Here is an 8,376-nt window from a genome sequence, read left to right as displayed (position 1 = left end):
TTAGCCTGCCTTAATTGATTCTAGCAGCTTTTTGATTGGCTAATCAGCCTAATCAGCCTGTCTTAATTGTCTCCAGAAGGTTCCTGATTGTTCTGGAACGTTCCCTGTTACTTTACCCAGGGAAAAGGGACCTACTTAACCTGGGGCTAATATATCTGCCTTCTATTACTCTCCTATAGCCATATGGCCTGACCCTGTCACCATATATATATATATATATATACATATATATACCTATATATCTTACTGTATGTTCCATTCTATGCATCCGATGAAGTGGGCTGTAGCCCATGAAAGGTTATACTCTAATAAATTTGTTAGTCTCTAAGGTGCCACAAGTACTCCTGTTCTTTTTGCGGATACAGACTAACACGGCTGCTACTCTGAAACCAATAATTATCATGAGACTCCTGGCAAAATCATGAGATTTGGCAACGCTGCTTATTATAACAATCTGTAATCCACTAACCCCCTCTTTTTGTTTTCTGACTTCAGAGGTGTTAACGGATCACTCTACCTTGAATAGTCCCTTACAATATGTGCTAACTGCTTATGCTAAACAAGCTGTTCCCCTTGCATTTTCCTGTGATCCCCAGAGTGCCTTTCCCAGACCTGAAGAAGAGCTGTGTGTGGCTCTAAAGCTTGTCTCTCTTAGGAAAAGAAGTTGGTCCTCCCCAGCCTCGTCTCTTTACGGATTTAATGGGAATTGAGCAACCAGACTCCTTATGTGACTTTGAAAATCTCAGCTATATGTGTAGTTAGTTTTCGGACATTTTGCTCTGACCAATTCTAGGTGACTGCAAGGCCAGACCATAGCAAGGTTCCTATGAAAGTGAGAAGGGAGAAGTGCTCAAGGTTCTCCCCTCACACATGCTTTGCACGCCTCCTCACTAGGGTCTACCACAAGGAGTGCAGGTATTGCTCCTTCTTGTGTCCCCATGGACACACTGCACCCTAAGGAGGCAGAGGGGAGCCAGTGGCATGGTTCCAACCCCAAGGAGCAGACCCAGTGGGGGGAGTTCACTGCATCCTTTGAAGGCATGGAACAGCAGACACAGTCCAGCTCTGCACAGGGGAGTTTTAGGAGTTCAGCGGCTTGCTTATGTTTATATCGAAAGGTGTTAAAATGAGAGTAGGCCCAAAAATCCATTTCCTAAAAATATGCTTGACAATAATGAAGTACTCAACCAGCACTAGTACGAGCTGCAGAATCTACAAAAGACATTTTAAAAGCCATAAATTTAATGTCTTTGTTATACTGTACTCTTTTGTTAACAAGAGTCCAAAAAGACTGAACATCTTGGAAAAAATAGAAGATGCTCTGGAACTGAAGTTCAAATTAGTCCAACTGGGGAAAACCTTCTGGCTTTCTCATGAGCGATCCTTGGCTATTGTCTTAAAATTACTGCAGCCGTTATTACTGGTTTTGAAAGTATCTGACAAGATGGGACAAATCTAAGTAGTTGAGGCTTGTGGACTACTTTTGCAACCTATGTTCAGAGAAGACTAGCACCATTCTTTCTCTTGTAAGTCTACTGTTGAAACCACCTGGGTCATTAAACAATGCCATCCAGGCATCTGTTACAACAGTAGTCGATCTTTGTCCAGCAATAGAAACTATGCTTGGATCAATTAGAGATATCCATTGAAAACATACTGGAAGAAGCAAAGACTTCAGTCCAGAAGTTGACTAATGAAGACATTTATATAGAATCCTTAAGTGAAGAGGACAAGAAATGTTTGTTAAGCCAGCTGAAAAAGTACAGTACACAGACTTGATTCTTACAAATCTACAACAGCAACTTCTGGATTTGACACAACCCTATGTAGTTTTTACAGATCACTGTCTTATAAAACACTGACAGTTGAGTGGAGTGAAGCATTCCCACAATGGAGCTGCCATGTGATCAGGACAGAATAGGGAATTTGAACACAGAGTGGAATGTCATATGAAGAATGAATGAAGTTTTGACTTCAACTTCTTGTTTATCATCACTAGTGGTTTGACCCAATCTTTGTGCTGTTTCCTGGGATGAAAGAAGTAGGTATACATTTCTTGCTACTCCCAGTCACAACAGCTACAGTTGAGCATTTTTCGTCTTGAATAGAATTTTGTGTTCTGAAAGAAGTCGCCTTCTGCCTGATCATGAATGAACTCATGAGCATATCAATTGAAGGACCGGACACATGAGAAGTCACCAAAGATGAACACACTGCATTTGACAAGTTCATTAACAGAGTTGTGCAAAATTACAACAAGAAGGATGTAGATGTTGTGCTTCACAGAAGGCTTGAGTAACCAACTTTGATTTGTGTGATGATTTTAAACCATAATTTAAATCTAATAAAAGGGTTGTGAAACATTTTTCACTTTTTACTACAGTGCCATACAGCCCATTTTTGTCCTCATGGTCTCACTCCTCGTTGGGCCTCACCCCCCTGTAAATTTGGAAACCCCCCACCCCAATTCAATTCCTAGGGAAAATACTGAATAGGAGTCAAGTGAAATGAGGGAATTCAGGGGCAAGTTAAAAATAAGTTAGGCCATAACCCCAGGCAATGTTGTAAATAAGTTTGGAACTAAGTGGTTTTTACAAGTGTTGAAACTAAAATGAGAATGTTTCGGAAAATGCTGTCTCTGTTGATAGTCACTTGGCACATGGCATTTAGGCAGATGTTAATTAGAAATGAGCTTAATATAGCCAAACAAATGTAAAAAATATTTAATGATGGTAAAATGGTGGATTTAATGCTAATTAATTAAGGGTTATTTTTATAATTCATTATAAAAGGGATGGCCCAGTAATTTTAACTTATGCACACCCATCCACCACCAAGGTACCCTCAAAGAAAGGATTGTGAATCCCCCCTCATGGACTGAATCATAGAATCATAGAATATCAGGCTTGGAAGGGACCTCAGGAGGTATCTAGTCCAACCCCCTGCTCACCCCTATTTGCATCATTCCATCTCAGGAGGTGAGGATCGGTGCAGAGGGTAGTGGTAATGTGAGGCCTCTTTGCTTAATTCCCTATTTTATATTTAATAAAGCTTTTAATCTGATCACTCATTGAATCATTCGTAGGCCTCCGTTAAATTAAAACTGTTTGTCACCACCCTAGAGGCTCGAACCTAAAAAATTCAATTTGGTTTTATTTCTAATTACAAATTGGGAACACACCGAATCAAAGGCTCCAGAAAGCCTGGAGAAGAATTCCTCCCCAAGCTGTCACTGGGCCTCCATACCATCCTCCCAGCCTTCGGCTGTGCATTGTGGGAGAAATTTCACTTTCTCACTCACTCCCAGTTTGGGGACTAAGTAGCACATAGGCCTTGCCCCCCTGCAGAGAGGTGAATTTCACCCAGAATCTGAACTGCCAACCCCAGGCAATTCAAAATCACAAAATTGGCATGAAAATCATGAGATTCTGTTTAAAAAATAAATTCTGGGTGCTTATTTTTTTTGTGTTTTGGTATTTGAACTGCTAAGATTCACATTTTCAAGCTTTTCTCTGAAAACGAGAGGGCCAGAAACTCTCATTATTTAAAAAGAAAAAGAAAAAGAAAAAAAAGGAAGAAAACTGAGATTGTCACATGACTGTAGCAGCTGGGGCTTTAAGAGTGTGATGAGGCAAGGCCAGATGGCTATAGAAAAGTAGTGGGAGATAGATATATTAGCTCCAGGCTAAACAAATCCCTGGTACCAGGTTAAGTGAAATGGAAGCTGTTCCAGGTCAATTAAGATACCTGGGGCCAATTAAGAACTTTCCAGAGTTCCAGCAGGGAGAAGGCTATGTGGATTGGGACACCTGAAGCCAATCAGGGGCTGGCTGAAACTAGTTAAAAGCCTCCCAGTCAGTCAGGTGGGTGTGCATGTCAGGAGCTGTGGGAGGAAGCTGCGCTGTTGGAGAGGCTGAGTAGTACACACCATAACAGGCACAAGGAAGGAGGCCCTGAGGTAAGGGAGAAGTGGAGCTTGAGGAAGTGAGGGCTGCTGTGGGGGAAGTAGCCTAGGGAATTGTACATGTCATGTTTTCTAAAAGGTCAGCTACCATAGCTGATACTATTAGGGTCCCTGGGCTGGAGTCCGGAGTAGAGGATGGGCCTGGGCTTTTCCTCCCCCACCCCTTTGCCCCCTGATTAATCACTGAGACTGGGAGACAACAGAGACTGTGCAAGGAAGGATAACTTCTCCTCACCTCTCTTGCTGGCTTATGATGAAAATGGCTCAGTAGACTGTGACCCTTGTCTCTAGAGAAAGAAGGGTTATGTGGCGGGTCACAGTGGGCCTCAGATGCTAGAGAAATCCGCCAGGAAATGCAGGACCCACGGAGGCAAGGACCGAGCATTGTCACAAGAGAAACACCAAATATAGCGATTCTCATGCTAAAATGATAAGAGTTAGCAATGCTACATGATGCACAGTTTGTATGGAAAGAAATCAGTGAAGTTCAATTAAACTTCAGTGCCAACTACCATGATGGGCTCTTTGGTTCAATAGCAAGCTAACAGTGTAATATCCAGGGCACACGGAGGTTTCCCACATCACCTAGGATGCACAGACAGTGTCTCTGTAGTCAACAATGCTTCTCTTTACTCCAGCAAAACCTGCATTTCAAGTCCATGTGAAATGGCCGGGGGGGGTGGGGGGGAGAAAGACACTTTGCACAGCCTTTGCCAGTCTCTACAGAGTTTTATTTACACATCAAAGAACCATTGTGATTCTTGTAGGATAATTTAGATTGTCGGCTCTTTGGGGCAAGGCCTGTCATTTTGTTTGTACAGCACCTGGTCTCTGCCTGGGGCTGCTAGGTACCATGGTCCTATAAACAATAAAGAATAACATGCGGAGATGACTCAGTGTGGCAGGTCAGATGTGGCTGCTCTGTGGTGTTTTAGCCATTCAGTTGTTGAGGGAAGGGTATTGTGCAAGTCCAGGGGAGAACCAGGCAGCCCTTGCCAGTGGGTGCACACTGCCAGAGTATATGATCTAAAATCTTCTAACTGGTCACAGCGGCAAAGGGGAGAGTGCAGGCCCCACCCACCCTCACTTGCAGCGTATCTGATCACTTTACAGCTGAAGGGATTGCGCTTTCCCCACAGATGGTTGGAGCTGTCATGGGACAGGCACTGGCTGTGTTTGAAGCTGGTTTTTGCCACCTGGAGGTGACATCGAGGTTCTCGAAAGGAATTGTCCAAGCAGAAATGCCTTAAGCATGGATGGCGGATGGTGGATTAGATGCATCGTCAAGCGGGGGGAGATGTGGCCCATAAGGGTGGGGACAGAAGATGCTCAAACAAAGACCCTGCCAAGGCCGGTAGGGAGGGTTGTGCAGGGGGTGACCTGACAAGCAGTGCACTGGACCCATGACTGCCCGGGCTGTGCCCAGGGTCTGTCTGCACTGCAGTCAGAGGGGTGGCTGCAACACGAGCAGACATCCCTGAGCTAGCTCCAGGAGCAATAGCAGCTGGGGCTGTTCAGCCCTGCCTGGGGCCTGGGTACATATTGGCGCAGCTAGACCGTGCTGCTGCAGCTTCACTGAGAGTCCTTGGGGAGGAGGGACCCATTGCCCTCTGGGAATGAGCAGAGCAGCCCTCCCATGATTCCCCCACTCCAGCCTGGCCCTGCTGCCAGCACCACCCAGAAGGACATGGGCTCAGCCAGGGACTCTAGTCTGGCTGATGAGGATGGTCCCATGCTGTCCTTCATTTATTCTGTTCCACTTCGAGAGCTGAGACGCCCCCTCGCTTGCCTACATTTTACATACGTGAAGGCTCTGCAGTGGTCCCCAGCCTTGCGCTGAGACGCACACATGGGGCTCAATTCTCCCCACCCAGGTATTTGAGTTACACCACTGCAGCCCCATTGAGTCCAGTGGAGCTACTCCTGGTCACTGTGTGAGTGAGGAGAAGGTCAGGACACAGCAGTGAGGCCCCCAGGGAATCCTGCTCCTCTGTATGTCACTCCAGGCCCTCTCGGCAGTTCTTACCCGGACCCCCCGGCTGGAAGTGTTGACACAGCTGGAAAGGACCTTGCCATGCAGTGCCGGGTTTACAATGGCGCCAGTGTCTCCATGGACCCGGGCCCATGCCCAGAAGGGGCCACGGCCTGCTCCACTTGCACTGTGTCCCGAGACCCCGCTAGCTTCCCACCACCACGACCTGCTCCTCTCGGCCTGTCTGTCAGCTGGCTGAGGGCTCCTCTCTGCCCCCTGGCCCCACCCGCCTGCTCCTCTCCACCCCCTGGCCCACCTGCCTGCTCCTCTCTGCCCCCCGGCCCCACCCACCTGCTCCTCTCCGCCCCCCCGGCCCCACCCGTCGACTCCTCTCCGCCCCCCCGGCCCCACCCGCCTGCTCCTCTCTGCCTCCCGGCCCCACCTGCCGGCTCCTCTGCTCCCTGGCCATACCCCAGGGCACCCCTGGCTCCGGGCAGTCTCTGCTTCCCACCCCCTGTGGGGCCCCACCCGTCTCCCTGGAGCTGAGACACCTGGGACTGGAGCAGAAGCCTGGCCAGGCTCAGCCAGGGGGTGGGGAGGGGTGAGTCTGGGGGGGCTTGGCTGGGCCCCTCCAGGCAAATGGGTCCTGAGGGGACCCGGCTGGGACAGGCCCTGGCCTGGATGATCTCACCACTCCCGAGGGGCCAGAGCGATTCCAAGCCCTGGCTGCGCTGCCGGCTCAGCCCGGCAGACACAGTCGCCTCCCAGCAGGGCCAGTGAGTGCGGCCGGGAGGCAGGGCGTGGGGGAGGGGGTGTGTGGGGAATCTTGGGGGGTGCTGGGTTGTGAGAGGACGGGGAAGATCTGTGTGTGTTGGGGCACTGGGGAGTAGGGTTGCCAACTTTCTACTTGCACAAAACTGAACACTCTTGCCCCGACCCCTGCCCCCCACTCACTGCATCCCCTCTCCCTCTGTCGCTCGCTCTCCCCACCCTCAATCACTCACTCATTTTCACCAGGCTGGCTCAGGGGGTAGGGTGGTAGGGTATGGTAGGATGTGAGGGCTGCAGCTGGGGGTGCAGGCTCTGGAATGGGGTTGGGGATGCAGGAGGGTGCTCCAGGCTGGGACCAAGGGCTTTGGAGGGGGATCTGGGCTGGGACAGAGGGTTGGGGGGCTCAGTGGTACAGGCTTCTGATGGCACTTACCTCAAGCATCTCCGGGAAGCAGCAGCATGTCCCCCCTCCGGCTCCTACGCGTTGGCAAGACTGGGTGGTTCTGCACGCTGCCCTATCTGCAGGCACCACTCCCGCAGCTCCCATTGGCCAGAAATCACAGAATGTCAGGGTTGGAAGGGACCTCAGGAGGTCATCTAGTCCAACCCCTGCTCAAAGGAGTACCAATCCCTAATTTTTGCCCCAGATCCCTAAATGGCCCCCTCAAGGATTGAACTCACAACCCTGGGTTTAGCAGGCCAATGCTTAAACCACTGAGCTATCCCTCCCCCATTTAGCCAAGGGAGAGCACGAACGCAGTTCCCCCGCTACCACAAACTATGCAGTCGATTTTCCTGCATTTGGGGAAATGGCAGGGGTCAGCACACCCGCAATGCAATGGATGAGCCTCACCCTGGGAAAACTACCTTTGTGATCATAGTATCTCCCCTGCCAGGTAAGTATCACGTCCAATGGGAGCTGTGGGAGGTGGCGCTTGGGGTGAGGGCAGCGTGCGGTGCCCCTGGCTACCCTTACACATCGGAGCCGGAGGGGGGACATGCCAGCTGCTACCCGGGAGCTGCATGGCGTGGAGGGAGCCTGCCAGCCCTGCTGCATGGAGCCGCCAACCGGACAGTCAATGGCCCAGTCAGCGATGCTGACCAGAGCCACTAGGATCCCTTTTCGGCCTGGTGTTCCAGTTGAAAGCCGGATACCTGGTCACCCTACTAGGGAGTGGGGGTCTGTTTGGGGTGCTGAGCAGTTGTGGTGGGGTTGTTGGGAGGGGGCACTTGGCATGGGTGGTGTTGTGCAGGGTGTTGTGCATTTGTGGGGAGGATTTGAAGGGGGTGCTGGGCATACTGAGTCTGAGGGGGCTCTGGCTATAGGGAGTCGGGGGGGTGTTGGGCAGGGGGGCTGTGTGGTGCAGCCTGGGCTCGCCTCCGAGGGGAAGGGGCACGCTGGCAGCAGAGAGCCGGGCAGGCCTCTGTGCATCTGGTGGCTGTCGGTTTGTAAATAGTGCCCTCGCACTGGGCTGGGCGGAGCTGGGCTGCCCCTGCCATGCCATGCCCTATTGCCCCGGCCGGCCTCTCGCTCTGGGAACTGACCTCCCCGTGCCATGCTCCATTGCCTCCATGGGGGCCCACAAATATGTTTGGTGCCGGGCCCGCAAAAGGTTGATCTGGCCCTGTTGCCATGCCTGGAGGAGGTTCATTTTGTGGACACACACCG

At 50.5% G+C, this 8,376-nt stretch overlaps 1 non-coding gene across 1 annotated transcript; it reads right to left on the bottom strand.

The window, feature by feature from the left end:
- Positions 1-7,446: 7,446 nt before the first annotated feature.
- LOC119848540 lies at positions 7,447-7,611 on the bottom strand. The gene has a single exon (XR_005290280.1). It is a non-coding gene; the product is annotated as a U1 spliceosomal RNA (small nuclear RNA).
- Positions 7,612-8,376: the final 765 nt, after the last annotated feature.

This window comes from Dermochelys coriacea, chromosome 25, assembly GCF_009764565.3.
Source record: "Dermochelys coriacea isolate rDerCor1 chromosome 25, rDerCor1.pri.v4, whole genome shotgun sequence".
Classification (NCBI taxonomy): domain Eukaryota; kingdom Metazoa; phylum Chordata; order Testudines; family Dermochelyidae; genus Dermochelys; species Dermochelys coriacea.
Note: the sequence above shows the minus strand (reverse complement) of the source record. Positions and strands in the feature narration are given on the sequence as shown.